Raw genomic sequence first — 23034 nt, 5'->3', positions numbered from 1 at the left:
GGCCTGGTCACATCAGCTCTACGGGGACAACTCTGAAGGGACATTCCAATTCCAGAGCTCCCCATGGGGAGTTTCGGGGACCAAAGTCTTAACTTTCTGAGCAGAATGGGCCAACTTCCCTTTTGCTAGCAATGCTCTGAGCCCCTCACTTTGTGATGATCTTGTGATGAACTCACACATTCTTTGTTTCTAGTTTTCCTTATCTCCCATCCTGCTCTAAGAGGGTATTGGTCTAGCACCAGCTGAAGAAAAGTATCATGTCCTTGACTTCCTGGAGTTCCCTGCTAGGCTACAATGTGCTTCAGTCCTGCTTAACGTTGTAGGCAACAGTTCACAGAACTTGTGGCCCTAGGTTCCCTGTCATCAGCAGGAAATTTCCCCACTTCTCAGCATTTCATATGGATACATTGCGGTGTTCTCCATCATTAGAAAGAGAGCATGTGTAATCCTGGGAAGAATTAATTCTTGATAACGGGTGGTCTCAGAAATGACTAGATAGCACACTCAGAATCACCAGATGATGATGATAATAATAATAATTAAAACAAAACAATTGTGCTGCATTTATTTTAAATAGTTGTTTACCTTTCTCGTTATAGAACTTGGAAGCAGCGTTGTTAGCAAATAGGAAAATTTCCTGATTTGAGCTTTGCTTCTTATATCTCTCCCTGTGGGAAGACTCTTTCTGAGCACTGAAATGGTCAAAAACATGCCTACATGAGAGAGCACATGCAAGGAGGCAGAGCAGGCCCAGGAGTTGGTTTTGTTAGCTCAGCTATTTATTTTGTAACCTGAAAGGATGTTTGTGTTTTGGCCTCCCCTTTATATGATAATGGCATCTTGATTGTTATTTGAGAAATGAGCTCTCTCCTGTTTCAGTGCATGAGGTTTGGTTGGGGCAGATGTGCATACCCTTAGCTCTAGGGGTGAGCATGCGACCCAGGTTTGACCTATCAGCAGAAGCCAACCACTAGCCATACAGTGATTTATTCATAGATAGGCATGTGACACAAGCCTGGTCAATGGAACCTAATTTTGGGACATTGGTTGGAACTGTTTGAGAAGAGAAGCACTCTTTTGGCTGTTATTTCCAAGGTAATAGGTTATAGGATACAAGCCTGGAGTTGCCAATGGAATATCTGTGTCACTGCTTCAGAGAAGCTTTCCTGACAACGAACACAGAGGAAAGCAGAACCAATAAATGAGAAGGAGATTAGAGACAGGATGAATATTAATGATATCATTTGAACACCTAGATCTAGCCATATCTGAAGCCAATGCCTTCTGACTTTTTGGTTACATGAACCAATAAATTCTCTCTTTTAAGATAGTTTGAAATGAGTTTCTGTGGCTTTCAACAGAAGAATGCTAACTGATCCAGTAACTCACAGGCTTTTTCACCAAATATGTGAGGCTGAGTGGGTCAGCTCCATCAGGGAAAAGGTACATGGGGAAATAGTGAGGGAATACCTCTGGTTTCTTTGATTCTCTATTCTAGGAGGTTGACACTGTGCGAGTGATTGGCTGAGGAGGCCTTGAGAAGCTTGTGCCCTCTGTGGTAACCTGTTACATTGCTGGCTTCCAATGAACCACTATGCCCAGTACTCGTGCCCTTATATACTGCTTTGGCACACTGAGTGTGCAGGTGCATCCATGTAACTTGCTTTGGCCAGAGGAACATTAGCAAGCATCATGCGGAGGCTTCATAAGTGGTCCTGCATTGGAGTTTGTCTTCCTAGAATGCTCCCTTGTGCTACTCAGTAGCCATGCTGTGAGGAAGCCCAAGTCAGCCACGTGGAGAGGTCACAGGGAAGAGAACCTCAGCAACCCTGCTAACAGCAGCAACAGCCAATATGACTATGAATGAGATCATTGTGCACATTCATCCAGCCCCAGTAGAGCCTCCAGGTGGCTGCAGCTGGGTGAGTGATCCCAGCTCACAAAACATCTCCCTAGTCAGCTCCCAGACTCCTCAGAGAAATAATCAGTTGTGGTTGTTTTAAGTCACTAAGTTTTGCCATGGTTTGTTATGTGGCAATAGATTACCGAAACACCCTTCCAACTGAGTGATAGCTAGAGTGTTAATGAGGATAAGTGATTAAGAGCTCTACTGGGGTTGGTGACATGTGCCTGGCCCATTAAAAGGGCCAGTGGGTTTGTACCCCTCTCCCAGTACCAAAAAAAAAAAAAAAAAAAAGGTTGGGAGAACTAGAACTCTGGGGGAGGCAGAGATGTGTATGCACTAAAGCTGCCTTAGGCTGTATAGTTTGGTGAGGGGGTGGTGAAGTTCTAGAACTCTGATGGGGCTCCATAGAACTCAGCACCACCCTTCAGGGCTTATGTTTTCCTGCTGTCCAGGACTCTGCTGGCTTCTGGGGATATGCAGGACACAAAAGCATTGAAAGGCAGGACTTTGCAAGTCTCAGAGAGTTTTAGCAACAACAGTTCTCTATTCTTCCAGTGAATAAGTGAGAGGTGGTGGTCTTCATGCATCCTTCCTAGAGGTGCAAGCTTGGAGGTGCTAGGGAACCACAGGGAAAACATGTGGCATCTAGGGAACCTCCCATCTCATTATTTGGACTAGAGAAATAGCCCTCCAAAAGATGAAGTCAGGAGGGCTAGTCCCTATAATATCTCAAAGCAATCTAACATTTATTTTTGTCTTTTTGTGTGTGAAGTATAAATGAATGAATAAACAAGACTCTGAATTGGGTTGGTGGGGACTGTAAGGGGAGGACTTTGAGACTGGAAAGAAGTTTTTGGATTATTAAGTCTATTTGCTAATAGTATTAATTTTTGAAACTTACGGAGTGTTTCCTCTGTGCCAAGCACTGTACTAAGTCCTTTACATGCCTCTTCCCATTCAATCCTCATTACAATTCCTATAAGCATGGTACCGTGATTGCCTCCATTTTATAGGTAAGTCAATGCGAAAATGACTTAGGTGGAGTTTCCCCAGAAGCAGACCTTGGTCCAAGATTTGCAAGTGATACATGAAAAGTGGTGAGCCCAGAAAGCACCAGGAGGAAGTGGGTGGTGAGGGCAAATGACGAGAGCAAGAGAGAGCGATACTAGCAGGTTCCTCCTGCAGGCATTGGAAGCTCAATCCTGCTGGAGAACTCCCGGAGACAGTGTGTAGACTATACCTTGGAGTTGTTGCACCCAAGGGTGAGGGAGCTGGGATATTAATCCTCCAACTCCTGACCTCATTGGCTGAAGACTGCTCCTGGGAGTCTCAACTTGCTTGGCACCTCCATCCTGCCCAGTGGAAACTGGCATTTGCTCCCACAGCCAGAGAATGCCCTCTTGGCTTCTTGCAGGTTCTTGCAGTAAGAAGCTGCCAGCTTGAATGGGAATAGTGAGTGCTGAGCACATGCAAGCTGGGTACTGGCGGCATCTGCTACATTAAGTACTTGCCCAGGGTCATCTCAATGGTAAGTGGTGGAGTTGCAATTTGAACCCAGTCGGCCTAATTCCAAGCATATGCCCTTGACTTCCACGTTCCTCAGCTTCTCCCTTGGTGGAAAACAGCAGACATATAGATAGCACCTTTTCTGATGACCCACTTTAAATGGTGTTAAAATAACCATTCATTCTAATAAAGGCAAAACCACAGTTTCAACACCTTGAAAGAACACCAGTGAGTCTATGAAATAAATATATCCTGACACAGCCCTGAGCTGCTGCCGTTTTAGAGAAATACTCCCTGCAGACACTGACTTGTTGCTCAGAAGGCCCTTGGAGGCAGGTTCTGCCCTGGGTGATCTGCATCCCCCAGGAGAGGGCATGATTGACCCCATTCAGGTGAGGGCAGTGTGATCAGAGGTGCTGGGCAGTTTCTCACTTTTGAGAGGTTGGTAAGCTGCCCCATTATAATGCCTTTAGTAGGCTGCAGTGAGCCAAAGGGGCAAACAGGTGATACATCGAATGTGCCAGGACATGCCGCCTCTGCTTGGGCCCCCATTGTGGATCCTGCCTGCTCCAAGACACTGTATGTTGGCTAGGTGGTGAGCAGCATGGTAGGCAGAATCCACCCATTCAGGGAAAGAAGGGGACAGGGTGGCGATTGAGAAGAGAAGGCCAGTGGGTTCCACCATTTGTTAGAGAAAACCTTGGGCCTTAGGAAAGCACAAAATTCATGGAGGCCGAGATTAACTCCCCTCCTCTGGAGAGAGCCTTTCCAATCCAGCCTCAGGCTATAAGTAATCCCCAAACTGCCTCAGAGCAATAGGCCCTTTGTGGGCAGGGCTTGGAGAATAGCTGCAGTGGAGAGCTTGAGAGAGGCAGCCTCAGGGACACTCAGGGCCTGAGGAACAGCAGAACGTACATGCTGGCAGGTCCCTCGGAAAGCACACAACCCAGCCTTTATTCTCAGACCAAATCTGAGGCTCAGCTGCCTGGCGCATGGCTGATTAGTGGTAGGGGAGACAATTTGCAACCAGTGGCAGAAATGGACAGGCCAAGCAGGTACCAGGTGTGGCTTCTGCCCCCTCTTCCCTCATTATCAGCTCTTTTTTTTTGTTTTTGGTTTGTCTTTTACCCTCGTCCTGCCTCCAAGCTGTCAGTTTCCACAGGAGGTGGGTTTCCATAGTGGATGAATTTCAGAGCAGGTAGGAAAAGCCTCACCCGTCTCTCTGGAAATGTATGTTTTTTTGAACCAGTCTCATCAGTATGATGAAGAAATAGAGAGCAGATCTAATCTATTGGCGTGTTTTTCTAATTACCAGATTGATTTACCAGAGAAATCTCCCCAGGAATTTGACTTCTCTGCAAGGTCTTTGCAAGCTCTAAATTTGTTCTCTGAAAAAGCCCAACCAAATCCTCACAGATTTGGGGGAGCTCGGTCCCTCTAATCAGGGCCCAGAGCTTATTTGTTTTCTAATGGAATCTGAATAGAATTTAACACGCAGCCATTCTGCATGGAGTGCATTCATATTTTTAATTAACAAATTAGGAGCTATTTTGCTCCCCTTTGAACGGCAGTCACGTGGGCCTGGTTTCTTTTCGGCCAATTTAGTCAACTTGGACGATTTTAATTACAACAGTCACGAACACCAGAAATTCCTGCATCTGACAGATTCTCGACCTGGTCCATTGACTCTCATTTAAAAGCAAGTTCTCCATGAACAGAGATCTCCAAGGGCACTGGTGGGTGTCGGGAGAGGGGGACGGGCACTGTGCCTCGGGTACAGGTAGAGAAGACCCTCATTTTCCATTTTGAGATCCATTAGTGCTGATTACAAAGTGACCAGTTCTCTCTGGCCCTGCCTTCATATTTTTAAAAAGTGTCCCTCGGTGCAGAACTGCTTCTGAAATGTAGCAAAGTGGCCCTTCCTTTTTTCCTCAGGAGCTTGGCCTTGTTCCCACACTTCTCAAACTTTAATACACACAGGAATCTTCTGGAGATCTTGTTAACAGGCAGATTCTGATTCAGTTGGCTTAGAGTGGGGCCTGAGATTCTGCATTTTCTTTTCTTTTTTTTTAGAAATGGGGTCTTGCTCTGTCACCCAGCCTGGAGTCCGTGGCATGATCATGGCTCACTGCAGCCTCTACCTCCTGGGCTCCAGTGATCCTCCTGCCTCAGCCTCATGAGTAGCTGGGATGGCAGGCATGCCCACCACACTCAGCTAATTAAAAAACTTTTTTTTTTTTTAGAGAGAGAGGATCTTGCTATGTTGTCCAGGCTGGTCTTGAACTCCTGGGCTCAGGTACTCCTTCTGACTCAGCCTCCTGAGTAGCTGGGCTTATATGCCTGGCAGATTCTGTGTTTTCAACAAGCATGCCAGTGCTATTGGCCAAGGACCACACTTTCAGGAGCAAGGCTTTGGCTGATTTATTAGTTTCTGGAGGATTCCAGAGTCTAAAAGGGGGCCAGTTGCCTGAAATGTGCTCACGTAAAGCACAGGTGCAGTGACTAGGTTTCAGTGCGGGAAGACAGATGGGAAGGGAGAGTCCTTGCTACAGTTGCATATCTCCTTGGGGTGCTGCAGTGCCAGAAATACCTCCTGCAACACTCTCTGGCCCTCCCTCAACATATTCCTCATCCAAGGCAGTTGCCTGAGCCCTAGAGGAATCTCCAGTGGCCCTTGATGACCATTATAGAGCAGTGAACCATGTGTGCAAAGGGTTGAGGAGTGAGCTGGTTGAGCAGGGGTCTGGTAGAGGCCGGGAACTTTGTATGAGTTGAGGGAGCCAGCAAGTCATGTGGGAGACAGAAACCACATGGGAGGTAGAGAGTGTCCATTTTGGAAACAAGTCTGTCCTCCAGCCCTCCCTGTGCCGGCAGAATGGATGCTGAATTAGCAAAGCAGACAGAACCCGGGAACACAATGTTCCCTGAGAGGTTGCAATCAAAAGGGTCCCAGCCCTCCACCCCCTGCTGAGAATTCTGTGAATTTATGATGTGTCGACAGTTTGAGCCCTAGCACATAGCAGTCTGATGGGCTACAATTAAGAGTGTGTGCTAAGCCCCTCCCTTTTCCTCCATGATGTATTCATGGAATTTATGTGGTATCAGCAAAGTGAGCAATGTGCACATTGGGGGCAGGAATTTTAGAACTATGATGTAATCATCCCCAGAGAGGTCGCCGTGAGAGGAGAAAAGAATAACTGTAAAGATGAATTAAAAATCCTAAGCTTACTTGGATCTGGATTTCGAGCAAGCAAACTATGTATCATAATTATTTTTATGATGTTTTTGAGACTATTAGAAATTTGAATACTGTATATTTGATGACATTAAGGAATTTTTGTTAATTTTTGGGTGTGAAAATGCTATTACAGCTGTTAAACAGAGAGGTTGTATCTTTAGTGATGCATACTGAAGTATTTATGTATGAAGTAATATGCTGCATATGTTGTTTTAAAATAATACAGGGATAGGAGGAGTGGATGAGAGTATGAAAGATTGATCATGAATTGACAATTGTTGAAATTTTGCGATGGGTACATGAGAGTTTATTACATAATGTTCTATCTATTTTTGTATATGTTTCAATTTCTCCATATTAAAAAGTTAAAAAAAAATCCTAGTGCATAGTGTTCGTTTTGCTGATACCACATAAATTCCATGAGTACATGGTGGAGAGGAGAGATAGGGAGGTGAAAAAGGAAGGGAAAGGAAGAGAAGAGGAGATCAAGATTGTATACAAGACGCTGCCCACTTCTCCCCTACAGCCTGGGCTGGGAAGGAAGAGAAAATGATCAGAACATAATGAACCAACCCAACCACATCTTGGTGATGTACTGCAAAGGAAATGAACGAGACTTTACTTTTGAAGAGTGTGTGGGGGCTTAGCTTTTTACTCTGTCTGGGGAGAAAACTCCAGTTTATTCTGGAATATGTCTCCACAACTCTGATTTATTTCATCCATCTGTCTCTGTGGATCTCCTTCTGGCTTTGCAGGTAAGTAGGACCTTGAGGGACTATCTTACTGATTTATTTCATGTCTATCCCCACCCAAGGCTGGTAGTCCAGCTGCCCTAAGCAGACCAGAAACCTGACCTTGAGAGTGTTAGGGATGAGATTCTGAGTTGGGAAGGTGGGCTGCACTGTGCCCATCATAGCCAAAGCTGGTCAAGGGGAAACCTGTTATTTAGCCTCAAACTGAGTTGTCCAGGGAATGGTGAGGAGAGAGATGAATATGTGATTAGGTGGCATAAAACTGGGGTGGGAGAAAGTACAGGTATGAGTTTCAGTAATTTTTGCTGTCACCCCAGTTTCCAACAAGGCACTGTTTGCAAAAATTAACCTGGCTCTGCTTTAATTGTAACAGTTAAAACTTTACTGTGTATTCACTATGAATTCAGTGCTGGACTATCACTTTATAGGATTAGTACCTCTGAAGTAGATATTTATATTATTCCCATTGTTCAGAGCAGGAAACTATGGTTTAGAGAATTTAAACTACTTGCCCAAGATATACAATTAGTACCAGTCAGGATCAGAGGTACTTAGGGCACCAAAGGCAAGAAGACCCTCACTCTCAGGGTCAAGCAAGGGCTGACCCTTACACTGTGCACCCTAGGCATCTTGTTGACCTCACCTAGCCTCAGTTGTGGTCAGAGTTCAAACCAGGTCTTTACAACTTCAGCATCTACACTCCAGAATGAGCACCCAGGGATTTTTCTTCTTAGTAGCAGACTGATTGTGTGGCGTGCTTGTGGAGGGGGGCATGATTGAGGGAGCAAGAACTCTAACCTGGAACTGGGAGGATAGAAGGGGAAGGAGAAAATAATTAGTAATCCCTTGTACTTTTTCATGGCAGACTCATCCCTGAACTTGATCCTTAGGATTATAGTCTTCATTGTAGCACTCTGTTCTCTCTATGTAGTAGCACCTTACTTGGGTACTGAAGGGTAGAGATTTTCTCACCTTAGCCTGTCCACGCCAGGATCTCTGCATTATGATACTGGGGACTTTCACCTCAAATTTTTCTTAATCAATATCACTTGTACCAATGATCAGTCCTTGTAGTTGGGGACTTCTTTGCTGTTTGTAGCTATTTTTAAATTAGACAAAATCCTTTGCTAAGGCCTTTTGCCCTATACACAGCTGGTGGGAGTGGAAATTAGTTCAAACCCTTTGGAAGGCTGCTTAGCCATATCTCCTAAAGCTAGCCCTAAGTTTACCCTACAACTCAGCAATCTCGCTTGTAGGTATATGCCACAAAATGTTCATGTCAGCAGCTTGATTCATGATAATTCCAAACTAAAGACAGCCCAAATGTCCATCAATATGAGGATGGAGAATTAAGTTGTGGAAATCTAAACAGCAACAAAAGAGGAAGGACCATGGATGAATCTCATAAGGAAATGTTGAGCAAGGAAGCTAGTCACAAAATAATATATAACATATGATTTATTATATTTATAGCAAGTTCAAAAAACAGGCAAAACTAATCTACAGTGATAAGAATCAAAACAATGGCTGCTTTTAGAGGGTAATTGTTTGGGCATGGGTGCAAGGGAGTTTTCTGGGCTGCTGGTGACGCTGTATCTTAATTCTTATATCAAAAAAAAGTATGTTTTATCTCTTTTTCATTTGGAGGGTTATTTAAATTGCCTTCCCAACAGTACAAGGTTCTCGCTTGCAAACAACAGGCATCTGCTCGAAATAGTTTAAGCAGAAAGAGTTTTTTTTTTTTTTTTTGAGACGGAGTCATGCACCGTTGCCCAGGCTGGAGTGCAGTGGCATAATCTCGGCTCACTGCAAGCTCCACCTCCTGGGTTCACGCCATTCTCTTGCCTCAGCCTCCTGAGTAGCTGGGACTACAGGCACGAGCCACCATGCCCGGCTAATTTTTTGTACTTCTAGTAGAGACTGGGTTTCACCTTGTTAGTCAGGATGGTCTCGATCTCCTGATCTTGTGATCTACCCGCCTCGGCCTCCCAAAGTGCTGGGATTACAGGAGTGAACCACCGCGCCTGGCTGAGATTTATTAAAATATATTAATTAAGTAGCTAATGAGTCCCCAGGAGGGCCAAAGACCTGGCCTGGGGTGCTTCAGAGTCAGGATAAGGCAGCAAACACAATGTAGCAGCAGGAAACACCTAACCACACCAAGTGAATGTTGTAGCTGGAACATCCCTGACTCCTCTGCCTACAGCACCATTTGACCCTCAGCAATGGGTGTCAGAAGCTCTGCTCTGGCCGGCCCAAACCAGATGCCTCTGCCACAATTCTTGCCAGAGGATCTGATGTCCTGGCATGGGTCTGATGCCTCACGTTGCTCACATTTGCATCTAGATCTTATGCATGTGACTGATAGGTGGAACGATCATGTGCCTGACCCTTGATGGTGCAGATTCCTGGGAATTGTAGGTTTTAGCTTTTGGGCCCCATCATAGAAAAAATCAAGCTAAAGGTGTAGGAATGGGTGTTAAGTGAGCCCACCACACTCCCCTTCTGCCTTTTTTTATTTTTTTAGGGACAACTGGGCAGTCAGTAGTTGGGAAGTGGTACAGCAAAGTCCTTGTCCCTAGTGGGGAAGTTAGATGCTTTTTTTCCATGGGTCTTTTCCACATTTAGCCCTGCATGACTGTCTCCCATGCCCTGAAGCAGGCCTCAGTTGGCTCCAAATAAATTCCCTCACACGGTTGGCTAGGAAAGACTGAAGTCCCTGATTTGGAAAACACAGTAGAACCACAGGCCAAATTTCACCCACAAGAGAGAAATAAGAATAACTCCCAGGACACCTCAGGAAAATTTCTGTGAGTATGCTCTTCTGTCATTTCTTGAAAAATTCAGAACCTTTTGACTTAGAAACCATACTCGACAATTGCAGCTCATCTTCATCCATGCAATAACATGGATACATTTGTATGCATTAACATGCTTCTTAGGGAGTGGACTGTATTTGTGTGGGAGCATATCAAGAAGCCTTGTGGGATAGAAGCTGAGTTGGGGTGGGAAAGCAACTCTCTATAAGAGGAGAGGAATCTATTTGTGTCTGAGAGGGAGCTAGTTTAAGGGAGAAGAAAGTGTGGAGAGAGCCAACCAGATGGCACAGACTGGAGGCTGCATGATGTAAAGTCATCAGGAACCTTACTAAAGTCATGAAGTTGTTGGTGCAAATGAACAATTTGTGTACTCCCAGTATTCTGATTCTGTAGACTTGAAGGAACCTCAGCATCTGTATTTTTAGCAAACGTCCTTGGTTATTGTAATATAGTTGGTTTGGGGAAGTCATGGTGAGGAGGTCCTGTAAAAAAATATTGGCAGTATTAGAATCCCTGTTAGACTGACCTACTTCTAAGATAACTGCATGTGTATTTACTGACCTTCCAAGGAGTCTTTCAACAGGCCCTCAACTCCCACATTTTGTTCAAGCCTTCTCAATCTTCCACTCTGCAGTAAGGCATTGCTGAGAATGGGGGGTTCTGCAAAAATAGATGTTTCCAGAAAACAGATGCTTTCCCAGTGTGATGTAAGAATGTTTTTGACTGCAAGTGATAGAATAGCAAATGAAATGTGGTTTAAATAGCGAGAACATCTAACAAGATGTCGGATTGCAGAGTCGGTTAATTCAGCTTTTTAGACAGGTCATTAAGAATGGAAGAACTTCCTGTCCTTCTCCTCCATGTTCAGAATATTGGTTTTTAATCTTTAGCTTGTCTCCTCAAGATTGCAAAATGGCTGCCACAGCTGCAGGTATTATATCCTCACCTAATCATGTCTAAGGAAAGGCATAAAGAGTTTCTTCTTACACACCCTTTTCAATCAGGGAGGAGGATCTTTCCCAGAGGCTCCACAGAAGCCTCCTCCTCAGGCCCCGAAAGGTTATCTGGTCATAGTCTAGCTACAAGGGATAGTGGAAAGTGAATGGTAGTTTCAGTTTTATAGGGTAATTGGGGTGTGACATGAAGAAAGAAGGAGGAGGGAAAGGGCTGATGGAGAGGCAACCAACAGTGTCTGCCCAGGCACTTCTTCAAGTAGTAATGAAAAGGGTTCAACAGTTTCTGACGGTTGTGTTTTCCTGCCTTCCTGAACAGAGATACTCAGTCACCTCACTTACTGCATAATGATGTAGGCTCAGCATAGAGCAGAGAAGAGAACACTCGGGGCATGAATTTGTGCTCCACAGAGTTCTTTGATGAGCCACACCTTTACTCTCCTTTGAAGACCTTTCTAGGCTTTAGCATGATATCCTCCATTACAGTGCTGAGGTTTTGCAGCTGTGTGCCTGCTTTTTTGAGTTTTCTTTTTTTTGTCCCGTGTCTTGATAGCCACATGTCAACTATCACTTTTTCTGTTGTTACTATACCTGCCATTACCTCCTTTTACCTTTTTATGTCTAATTCTGTTCTGGGCTGAGAAACCAGATAATCAAGTTTGTTGAAAGTAGATCTACCATTCCATCCAGCTGGGTATCTACCTAAAGGAAAAGAAGTCATTATATCAAAAAGATACCTGCACATGTATGTTTATCACAGCACAATTCACAATTGCAAAGATATGGAATCAATCTAAGTGCCCATTAACAGATGAGTGGCCAAAGAAAATGTGGTACGTATACACCATGGAATACTATTCAGCCATAAGAAAGAACAAAATAATGTCTTTGCAGCAACTTGGATAGAGCTGGAGCCATTATTCTAAGTGAAGAAAGTCAGGAATGGAAAACCAAATACCTTTATGTTCTCACTTATAAGTGGGAGCTAAGCTATGGGTATGCAAAGGCTTACAGAGTGGTATAGTGGAAGTTGGAGACTCAGAAGTGGGGAGGATGGGAGGCGTGTGAGGGATAAAAAAAAATCACCCTATTGGGTACAAGGCACACTACTAGGGTGACAGGCGCACTAAAATCTCAGACTTCACTGCTATATAATTCATCCATGTAACCAAAAACCACTTGTACCCCCAGAACTATGGAAATAAAAATATTTTTAAAATAAAATAACCCCCCAAGAAGAAATTAGTGTCAAATATAAGTAAGTAAGCTCTGAATGGACTAGGAAGTACTGTTTCCAGTATTAGTACCAGGTCTAGAGTGGCTCAGAGGCTCAGAGACTTTTTGTTGAGAAGAGAGATAATTGACTGATATTTTCAAAATCTTTTTATTTCATAAATAAATGAGCTTACGGAAAAGTTACAAAAAGTATACATGAATTCCTGTATGTACAGGTCATCGAGATTCAACAAATATATATATATATATATATTTTTTTTTTTTTTGGAGACAGGATCTCACTCTGTCACCTAGGTTGAAGTGCGGTGGCGTGATCTTGGCTCACTGCAACCTCTGCCCCCTGAGCTCAAGTGAGCCTCTCTCAGCGTGCTGGGTAGCTGGGACCACAGGTGCGCACCACTATGCCTGGCAAATTTTTTGTATTTTTGGTAGAGATGGGGTTTCACCATGTTGCCTAGGCTGGTCTTGAACTCCTGAACTCAAGATATCCACCTGCCTCTGCCTCCCAAGGGGCTGGGATTACAGGTGTGAACCACAATGCCTAGCTTAAGATTCAGCATATCTTAACATTTTACTACATTTTCTTCTTTCTCTCTCTCTCTTTCTCTCTCTCTCTCTCTGTGTGTGTGTGTGTGTGTGTGTTATTGTTGCTACTATTATCATTGTTATAATTGTATGGTTGAACCGTTTGACAGTAAGTTGCAGGCATCATAACATTTTAATACTAAATACTTCTGCATGTACCTCTTAGGAGCTTGGACATTCTTCTCTGTAACTAGAGTACAATGAGCAAATTCACCAAATTTGACAGAATCTGCTACACAGACTTTTTTCAAATATTGCCAGTTTTCCCAATAATGTGTTTTAGAGTATTAGATTTTTGATCCTGGATCCAAACCAAGGTCTTGCATTGAATTTCATGAGACCCTTTAAAGCCACTACTGAGTTGGGAGTCTGTGTTCTGAGATCTGAGGGTGCCAGACAACTCATCTCTGAATAATTAGTGCCTCTCTGAGTTGACAGCCATAGTGGACTCGTAACTTCTCAAAAACTTTTTCCTCGCTTGCATCTCACTTGATCCTTACAACAGTCTTGTGAGAGAAACAGGGCGCAGGTTAGCATCTCCATTTTATGGATGAGGAAACAGAGCTGCAGAGAGTCACACTGGGTTTGAGCCAAGAGATCTGTGTTATAGCCCTGGCTTCGCAGTAAATCCCCAGACCTTTCCTCCTCTCCCCAGCAGATGAACGGGCAGATGAGAGCTTAGCCAGGCCTCCCACCTGCGGGGGTCTGGCCTTGCTGCGATGACACCACCTGTCTCCCAGTTGGTGGTTGTCGCTTTGGTGCCAGGGAGTAGGCAAGCAGATGTCTAGAAGAAAGCCAAGGTCGGCAAGACAGAGGCAATTGGAGAAAGAGCCCTTCCTTCTGCCCTAGTGCCTGTAGCGGTGTTACTCAATAACCTTTGAGCGCTACGGTGAGGTAACGACTTGCTCAGGGACCAGTTTCTCCATCTCTTGTAGAAGAGGCTGGTTGATGACTTTTGTGGTCTCTTTTTGCAATATGAATCCAGGATGCTGTGACCCCCCACCCATAGGACTTTAGCCCTTACAACTGTAGTTTGCCACTGCACTTTCCACTGCTAGCACCTCTGCATTTCCTTGTCCAAGGGCTTTTACGGTGCCTACACACATAGTGAGAGAGTAGTACCAGTCTTCTCTCTTCCTGACCTTTCTTCCCCCAGCCACTTCTCCCTGAAAGCAAGCCTCAACCCACTGGCACATAAGTACCTCAGCTCCCTCTCCCCTAACTCTGACATACATGTTCGAAGTGTGGTCCCTGGACTGGTACCAGTCTGGGAACTATTTATTACTGGTTTGCAATAAGTATAGAAATTGAGCACTTTGGGAGGCCAAGGCGGGCAGATCACCTGAGGTCAGGAGTTCAAGACCAGTCTGGCCAACATGGCGAAACTCCATCTCTACTAAAAAATATAAAAAGTAGCCAGGTGTGGTGGCATGCACCTGTAATCCCAGCTACTCCAAAGGGTAAGGTTGGAGAATCACTTGAACTTGGGAGGTGGAGGTTGCAGTGATGGCACCACTGCACGCCAGCCTGGGCGACAGAGGGAGACTCCATATCAAAAAAAAAAGAACTTGGGAGTCAGCATTTGGGAGCTTCACATCTTTTGAACCCAATAATTAAAAAATTGGGGCTTGTATTTTGTATGTTTTTTATTTTTCTTTTTTTTTTATTTTTTATTTTTTTTTGAGGCGGAGTCTTGCTCTGTCGCCCAGGCTGGAGTGCAGTGGCCGGATCTCAGCTCACTGCAAGCTCCGCCTCCCGGGTTCCCGCCATTCTCCTGCCTCAGCCTCCCAAGTAGCTGGGACTACAGGCGCCCGCCTCGTCGCCCGGCTAGTTTTTTGTATTTTTAGTAGAGACGGGGTTTCACCGTGTTCGCCAGGATGGTTTCGATCTCCTGACCTTGTGATCCGCCCGTCTCGGCCTCCCAAAGTGCTGGGATTACAGGCTTGAGCCACCGCACCCGGCCATGTTTTTTATTTTTCTAGGAATTCATTTTTATTATATATTCAAAAGTATCAGGAGGAGAAAAAAGTATCAGTCTAAAATATCTTAGAAATTAAAAAGAAAAAAAATGAATCCTTTGACATAGTTTGAAGAGAACTCTTCTACACTGTTTCCCAATGGGGTTAAGTTCTGGCTGTGCACCATTGCTCAACAATGCATGATTTATTGCCCATCTTTCCCTCTCTGTCTTATTTCTCAACTACCCTACAAGTGCTTTCTGGGATATCCCTCCAAATACATCATTTACACTCAAATTCTTGTTTCAGGGTCTGCTTCTGGGGAGAACTCAGCCTAAGACAATGGCTTATGTTTTCTTTCCAATTAATTTCAGAACCCAGTTAGTTACATCCTGTGATTTTCAAGTGTTTATACTTTTGAAATGAAATGGCTAAAATTTCTACATGGAAGTACCTTTTACAAATACCTCCAGCCTTTAAGAGCATTTAGAGCAATTCAAGGGGCATTTTTGTTTATTTCCACCATGTCTTAATTCATTTAAGAAATGATTATGAGAGAGACCTCCTGGAATGTGATCACCACACTTATCCATACTTTAATTTCACGAAGTCATTGAATTGTCCACCGCCTTCTCCTCCCTTTACTCTGCTTCGCCCCTAACAAAAGGCTCAAACATTGCACACACTTTGCATCTACGTCCTCAGCCCCAGAGGTCTCAGGATCCTAGGAGAGACTGGGGCTATGAAGCGGGATCATATTCACTCTCAGAGTCTTCTAAATACATGGGATTTCAAAGGAGCTGATCGCAAATCAAAGTAAAGAGCCATGGTCTTGGCTTTGTTCCCTGTCTGCTGTTTGTATATTTCATATTATGCATGGGCCGGGGGTGCCCACGGCGGGGCCTGCTGGTTATAACCACAATCAATCAATCCCAACTTATTTTCAGGTCCTGCCAGCCATCGGGACAATTTCCAGAACTATGTGAGTCTTTTTTTCATTATTTAAAGACTGGTGAAAGGATGCAAAATTACTTAATGAAAGGATCAGGCTGACCAACTGACAGGCCAGCTGAGGGCTTGAGGCTGTCAGAAGGGCATTAGCACCTTGGTCTTTGAGGCAGGGCAGGCACACTTGGCATCTGGGCATCGTTTCATCCCTGGTTTTGGGGTTGGGTGGTGCTGGGTTAGCCTTATAGCTCTAACATAATGCAGAGGAAGTACCAAAGGGGCCAATGAGACACTTAATACTGGTTTCCCCACTACTTTTGCAGTCTAGAACTTTGACCCTAGCTAAGACACAGAGGTCAAAAACCCCAAATGCTGTGAGCATTGGCCCAGGGCAATACTAATGGATCCACAGAGCACTATGTGCAGCAGCATAATCAGGAAACGAGGAGCAGCAAAGGCCTATATTATCATGCCTGTGCCTTGCACCTCTGTGAACTGCAAAAGTGGCCCACTCTGTTTCTTCTCTGAGCAGGCAAACATGGTCAGAGCTCCACCAGACACCTTCAGGCTAGGGGTGCCAGGTAAAATATAGGATGGCCAGTTACAGTGAATTTCAGATAAAAAATATTTTTAGTATAAGTATATCCCAAATAGCACATGGGGTATACTTATACAAAAAAAAAAAAAAAAAAAAAAAAAAAAGATTTGTCATTTACCTGAAATCAAATGTAAACTACCCATCCTGGATTTTTATTTGCTAAATCTGGTAACCTCTCCTTGGATCCTTGCTACCATTTCTGCATGCCCCTCCCTGTAGCTTTGGGGTGATTTTGCTTCCAAGGGACTGTACCTGTGATCCTCCTTCTGCATGCCTGCTCTTGGGCTGCTGGAGCCACTTTGCCTGCAGACATAGAGAGAGGACATGCCTAGGAGTTTGCCTCCTTCACCTGGCCACAGGATGGTCCCTTGCTGAGCACCAATGATTTTTGGGCACAGGTGTAGGAAAGGCCAGCTTTCTTGCCTTGGGTCTGTCTACTAGGTTCAGGCTGGAGCTCCCCTCTGTGGAGGTGGTTCCAACATTGCACACTCAATTGGCTTAATCTGCTCCCCTGTCCTGCTTCTTTCACTCGCTTACCAGTTTCCCCCGGGAGCACTTCCATCAGAAATCACTCATATCAGAATCTACAGCTCAAGGTCTGCTTCTGGGGAACAGTGCCTAAGATGGCTCAGCAAAAAAAGGGGTCTTCAGGGGGTGAGGAGAAGGCTTATCATGAATTTTGAAGAGCTGAGGGAAAGGCAACGGGGAGCCCTTCCAGGGAGAAAGGCCTCGCTCCCTGTAGCTTATGCCGGAGAGGAGTAGGGGGCAGGAGGTGAAATTAAGCTTCCAGGACTAACTCCCTTGAGATGGAGGGTGGCCAGCCATTTGGCCTCCAGAGCGGGGCCTGGGCACTTGCCTCCTGGCTGGGAACCCACTGCTGTAAGTGATGCTTCAGTGCTCAAGCTCCCGTGGGGTCCTCTGTGCAGACACAGGCCCTCACCTTCCAAGCCTGCTTGGCTTAGTTTTGCAAGTTAAGACTTGCAAGTGCTTAGCACACTGCCTGGCATGTGGAAGGTACTCTGAATATGTTGGAAGAATGAATGACTAACTGAAGTTATTCCATGTCTTTATAGCCAGTGTTCTGTGTTTCCCCAAGCCCTCCCTGGTCAGACTCAGTCTCTTAAACTTGCTGCAAATGCACCAAGTCATAGGATATCTAACAACCCTTCAGGTTCTGAAGACCTGGGGAAGGAGGCCCATGCATCATGCTTTGCATGGTGGAAAATGAGAGCAGGCAGCTGCCCAGCCAGCCCTGGTCCCTTGAAAATGGAAAGGCCATTTTCAACCTTGCCTGCACATTGGAATCACCTGGGAAAGCTTTAAACAATTTTGAAGTTTGGGTCTCACCCCAAGAGATTCTGTTTTAATTGGTGTGGGTGTGATCTGAGCATAAGGATTTTTGAAAGTTTCTAAGAGATTCTATTATGCAGCTGAAGTTGAGAGCCACTGGACTAGGAAGTTTTGTACCTGGATGGAATGCCTCAGGTCACCTTGATTAAATGGGATGATGGTATTGGAGATGGTCAAGGCATTAGGTTAATCGGGCTTTATCATTTAAAATTCTGGAATGTCTGCATTTCAGGAAATGAACTATTACTAGATTGAAGGAAGCTGTTCTAATTCAGCAGTAACTGCAGAGGTTCTCAAACTTAAGGGTGCATTATTAGAATCACCTCTAGGACTTATATAAATACAGGTTGTTGGGCCCCACCTCTAGAGTTTCTGATTCAGTAGGTGTGGGGAGAGGGTCCAGAATTTTCATTTCTTAAAAATCTCCAGGTGACATGAATGCTGCTGGACTGGGATACACATTTTGAGAACCACTGATTTTCTTAAAAATCCCTAGGTGACATGGATGCTGCTGGGCTGGGATACACACTTTGAGAACCACTGATTTACTATGAATTATATTTGGAGCTAAGCTGACTTTCTTGAGAGTAAGTTTTACTTTCACTTATTTGTTCCCCATTGGTCTATCCCTCAAAAGTGTTCCTTAGGGACTATGTATTAATTAGTTTTTTCTGTAATCATGCTGTGTAACAAACAACTCCCAAATGTCAGTGACTTATGACTGCAAACATTTATTTCATACTCACAAATGTGGAGGTTGGCTACAGTTCAAGCCATGCTAGATTTGAATCCAGACTTCAGTTTGTATTCATACTTGCTCCACATGGATTTATTCTGAGACCCTGGCTGAAATAGCAATGGCTACCTGGAGCATGCTTATTTCATAACAGAGGACAGAAGCTTCAAGAGGGCTGGCAGAAGCTTAAAGCTTTAACTTGTAGCTGACACACTATCATTTTCACCCACATTCCATTGACCAAAGCAATTCCCATGACCAACCTCAGAGTCAGAGGATGGGGAAATATACTTTGTCCACAGTAAAAAGTATCAGGGACAAGGAGTAAAGAATGATGGACAAACAATATTATCTATCACACTTGTTAGATGTCAGGCCTTGTATGAAGTTTTGAAGAGACATAGAAAGATAAAACAGAGTCTCAGCCTCTGAGAAGCACAGGTTGGCAAGAAAGACAAAGATACAAGGAAGTACTAGAAATGAGATGCAGGACGAATAAGCAGCAGGAACATGCAGGTGGGAATGGCCCTAATCGCTGAGATCTCTACTATCCCACACTGTGCAACCAAGGTCCTTGGAACTGGGCCCAGGCTGCAGTTCTGGAAGCCAGGGCTGTGTGTGGGAGCAGCTGAGCCGGCACACAGTTACAGAGCATGGAGCAAAGGCGAATTGAGTCTGTGCCTGGGCTGAGGCAAGTTTGTTCTGGAAAGTCCAAAGTACCTAGTCCAAAGCAGAGAATAGCTAAGAGGGAAAACTGGCTTTTCATCAAAGGGCTGTCACAGAAAACAAGAAATATGAGTGCACCATTGGGGAAGTGAAGCCTGTGGGTAATTTGTGGTGGCAAGGGGATGGAGGAGGAAGGGGTGCCTACTGTACTGATGGGGTGCTACTATACTGAGCTTCAGGCAGCAAAGGTATTACGAAAGCTGTCAAGTTGGAGAACAGGAAAAGGAAAGTGGATCTGGACAGCTTTCCCAGAGGAGCAAGTATTCCACCTGGGGCATAGCTGGTGAGTAGGAGTTTGTTAGCAGATGGAGGCTAGCTGACAGGAAGGGGAGTGTTAGGAGCTTAGGTGACAATTCCAGGGGCACTCAGATTCCTCTCTTTTCTAGTAAGTTCCTGCAGTTACTATCTTTGCCCGGTCCACTCTTCATCCTCACCCCCAAGCTCCAGGCTGTCATGATGCCCACAGCTGTCTTTGTGTTTCCAGGTCACTGAAGTTTTATTGCCTCTGAGGTTCAAGGATTTTTTCCTCCTCAAGTAATTACCACTGATATTATGTGGTTTGATTTCAGAATGATTACAAAACTCTGAGACTCCCAAAGAGTATCACTTAGACTGAGTTTTCTGGGGACTGGTGTCCAGAACTGACAGTCCCAGTGCTAGGTTCAAACACAGGATTTGCCACAACTCTCCCTCTTCAGTTACCCTTCTTATGTGGGTGAGAGGAGAACTCTGCCTCCTGGGAGTCTTTGCTCTGCTCCCAGAGGCTAGGCCAATTTCTGGCCATCATCTATTATTAGAGAAACACAGTAAATCCCCTAAGATGGCACGATTAAACACTCTAAGGTCTAGAAGTCATCTTTCCAGGAATCTAGAGGCCTGCATGAAAATTCGACTTCTGGGAGTCTGCCATGACATCCTCAAGCTCCTGAGCTGGGTGAGCTATTGAGGCCAGCAAGACCTCAACTTCATAAAGAAAGGCATTTGAGATGAAGGAAAAGCTAGCTCAAAGGCACAAAGAAGTAAACACTCCGTTGGTGTCAGTAGCGTCTGCTCAGTTAGATATGGCTGAGCCAGGCCAAGCAGGGTGGGTCGAGGAGTTAACTGGGGGCGGGGAGTGGAGAATGAGGCTGCATGGGAGGGAGGAGCTGGTGGGTAAGGGGGCGGGGCTTTATGTAGGCAGTGGAGACCATAAAAGCTGTCCAAAAGGGGAAGTGGCACTTTGCAAACTTTATCACATTTCCTCTGAAAAGTCCCGTTGAATTCGGGAGAGACTGGAGAAAAATTCGAGAGAACCCTGGTTAGGGCCATGTTGGCGGAAAGTTTGGAAAGAGAAAATTCGAGAACTTTTAGTCTTTTCAGCATGAGTTGCAAAGTCAGCCTCCTACAGGGATGGGACAGGGATGTAAGGGAACAAGCAGGTTGGTTTTTCCTTCTTTTCTTATTCCAGAAGGGCATCCTAGGCTTTGCTGTGTTCTGTGGGGGAAATGCTTTGCATAGTAATGACATAAGAAGAGTCTCCAATTCCACCAAGATATATGTTCACTCCCATTTTCCTTTAAAGACACAGCCCTTTCTTTTCTGCACCTTTGATAGAGACATGGGTATAGGAAATATTTCATTCTCCTCTTAATAGCACCATACCAGACCCACAAAATGAAAAAAATGATTTATGGCAACTGATAGCTAGCCTCACTGGAAGTGAGTTACAGGGAGCATTGGGGTTGTGGAAAGCTAAATGGGGATGTCCAGACCCAAAAGGGAGCCATCCGCTTCTTGGCTTTAGTAGGTGAGGCCAGATTTTCTAATTTTGAAGAAGAAATGGACAAAATAGTTAGCAAAAAATCTTTCTATTTTTAAACATTGCCCACCAATTTGCATTTTTTTATTTTTTATTTTTTTTACCATGCTGAAGAGGCCAGACACAGACTGTGGGACCCTTGATTTGTACCTGTTCTCCTAGATCTTTAGTGGGGATAGTGCCCTTAGATGTGAGATTGTCGACTTTTTCCAAGAGTGATACCTTCAAGACAGTCATGGTTCAGATGGCAGGGCTGTTTCAAGGGACTGGGGTGTTGAAGTGGGCTTTGGGGCTGACATGGTGGCTCTCTGAAAACTAAAGGGGGAAGAAGATTTGTGGTTTTGGTTCCAGTCATTCCAGTTCTGAGGGGCTACTCCCATGAGGTGAAGCTGCCTGTTCCCCTTGTCTAATGCACTGAAATCCAGATCAGTCAAGAGGCCCCAAGGCCCAGTCAGAATCCATTGGAGCTAGGGATCGGGGGAAGGGGGGTGGGCAGGCAGCCAAACTGGCTGAATTAGTTTCCTGGGGCTGCTATAACAAAGTATTACAAACTGGATGGCTTAGAACCACAGAGATTGATGCTCTCACAATTCAGGAGACCAGAAATTCAAAATCCAAGTGCTGGCAGGGCCATCCTCTCTCTGAAGACTCTAGGGGAGGATCCTTACTTAACTCTTCCAGCTTCTGGTGGTTGCTGGCAACCCATGGCACTCCTTGGCTTACAGACACATCACTCCAATCTCTGCTTCCATCTTCACATGGCGATCTTCCCTCTGTATGTGTCTGTGTCCAAACTTCTCTCTTCTTACGAGGACTCCCGTCATTGGAGTTAGGGTCCACTTCATCTTAAATTGATTATATCTACAAAGACCCTATTGCAGGAGGACAGGTCCCCAGATGACCTTGGATGACCTAACTCCCCTCCACCCCGCAGCTTATAGTTCTCAGAATAATTGGAGAATATGCCAAGAATACAATGTCTTGGCATAAGAAAAAACTGTCTGGAACAGCCTGGGCTCTGTCCTCATTCCTTCTAGAACAGGCTCTCCTGTAATGCTCATTCTCAGCAATTCCAGTGACGTTCAGGATATAAAACCCAGGGCTGAGTGTTTTTGGGGCCCCTCAGCTGCAATGTGACACAGGACACATACAGAAGAGACTCCATCCACCCTGAGCAGCTTTCCTGAGCCTTGGGGGACTGGCTCACCATGGGTCCTAGGTTTCTCCTTTTTCTTTCTGCCTATTACTCTGTGAGTAATAAACCTGCTTTGCCTGACTTCTGTGAGTGTTCTGTCTCACTGGACTTACGCCAGTGGGAAAGGACCTTTGCACCCATTTCCAAACAAGACCACATTTTGAGGTTCTGGGTGAGCATGGATTTGGGAGGGACATTATTCAACCCAGCACATCAGCTATCTTGAATTCCTGACTCCTTCATCAGGTGAGTATTCAGAATGGCTGGGCCACAGTCCCATCAGGCCATGCCGAGGCCCACTTCCATGTCTCAGTTAGGTGTGTGCCACTGGTGGCATGGAAGGACAGGCAGAAGAAGCCCAAGGCCCTTTAGGGGTTGACAGAGCTGTGGGCAGCCCCAGTCTCTCAGAAGAGGGCTGAGGTCGGAGGCTGGCTAGGGTTCACATGGGAAAGCTGATGATAGAGGGAGTGGGCATTTCCTGCCCCAGCACTGAGCAGGAACATCATCACTTGGCCCTGCAGCTCCTGTGGCTTGAGTTCCACCTGCAGGCCCTTGCTGGCTTAAGAGCTCTGTCCTGACAAAATAAGAACAACTGCTACATGGCAAGAGCCCCCGCAGAACTCTGGTGGCTTGCGAATGAATCTCTGGAAAGAGGAGTGGGGAACAAGAAGATATCTTGCATGCTGAAGCTCTGATAGTTCTATGGCAACTTCCCAGACACTGAGAGAGC

Source organism: Rhinopithecus roxellana, chromosome 7 (assembly GCF_007565055.1).
Source record: "Rhinopithecus roxellana isolate Shanxi Qingling chromosome 7, ASM756505v1, whole genome shotgun sequence".
Taxonomy (NCBI): domain Eukaryota; kingdom Metazoa; phylum Chordata; class Mammalia; order Primates; family Cercopithecidae; genus Rhinopithecus; species Rhinopithecus roxellana.
This window is presented reverse-complemented; position numbering follows the sequence as displayed.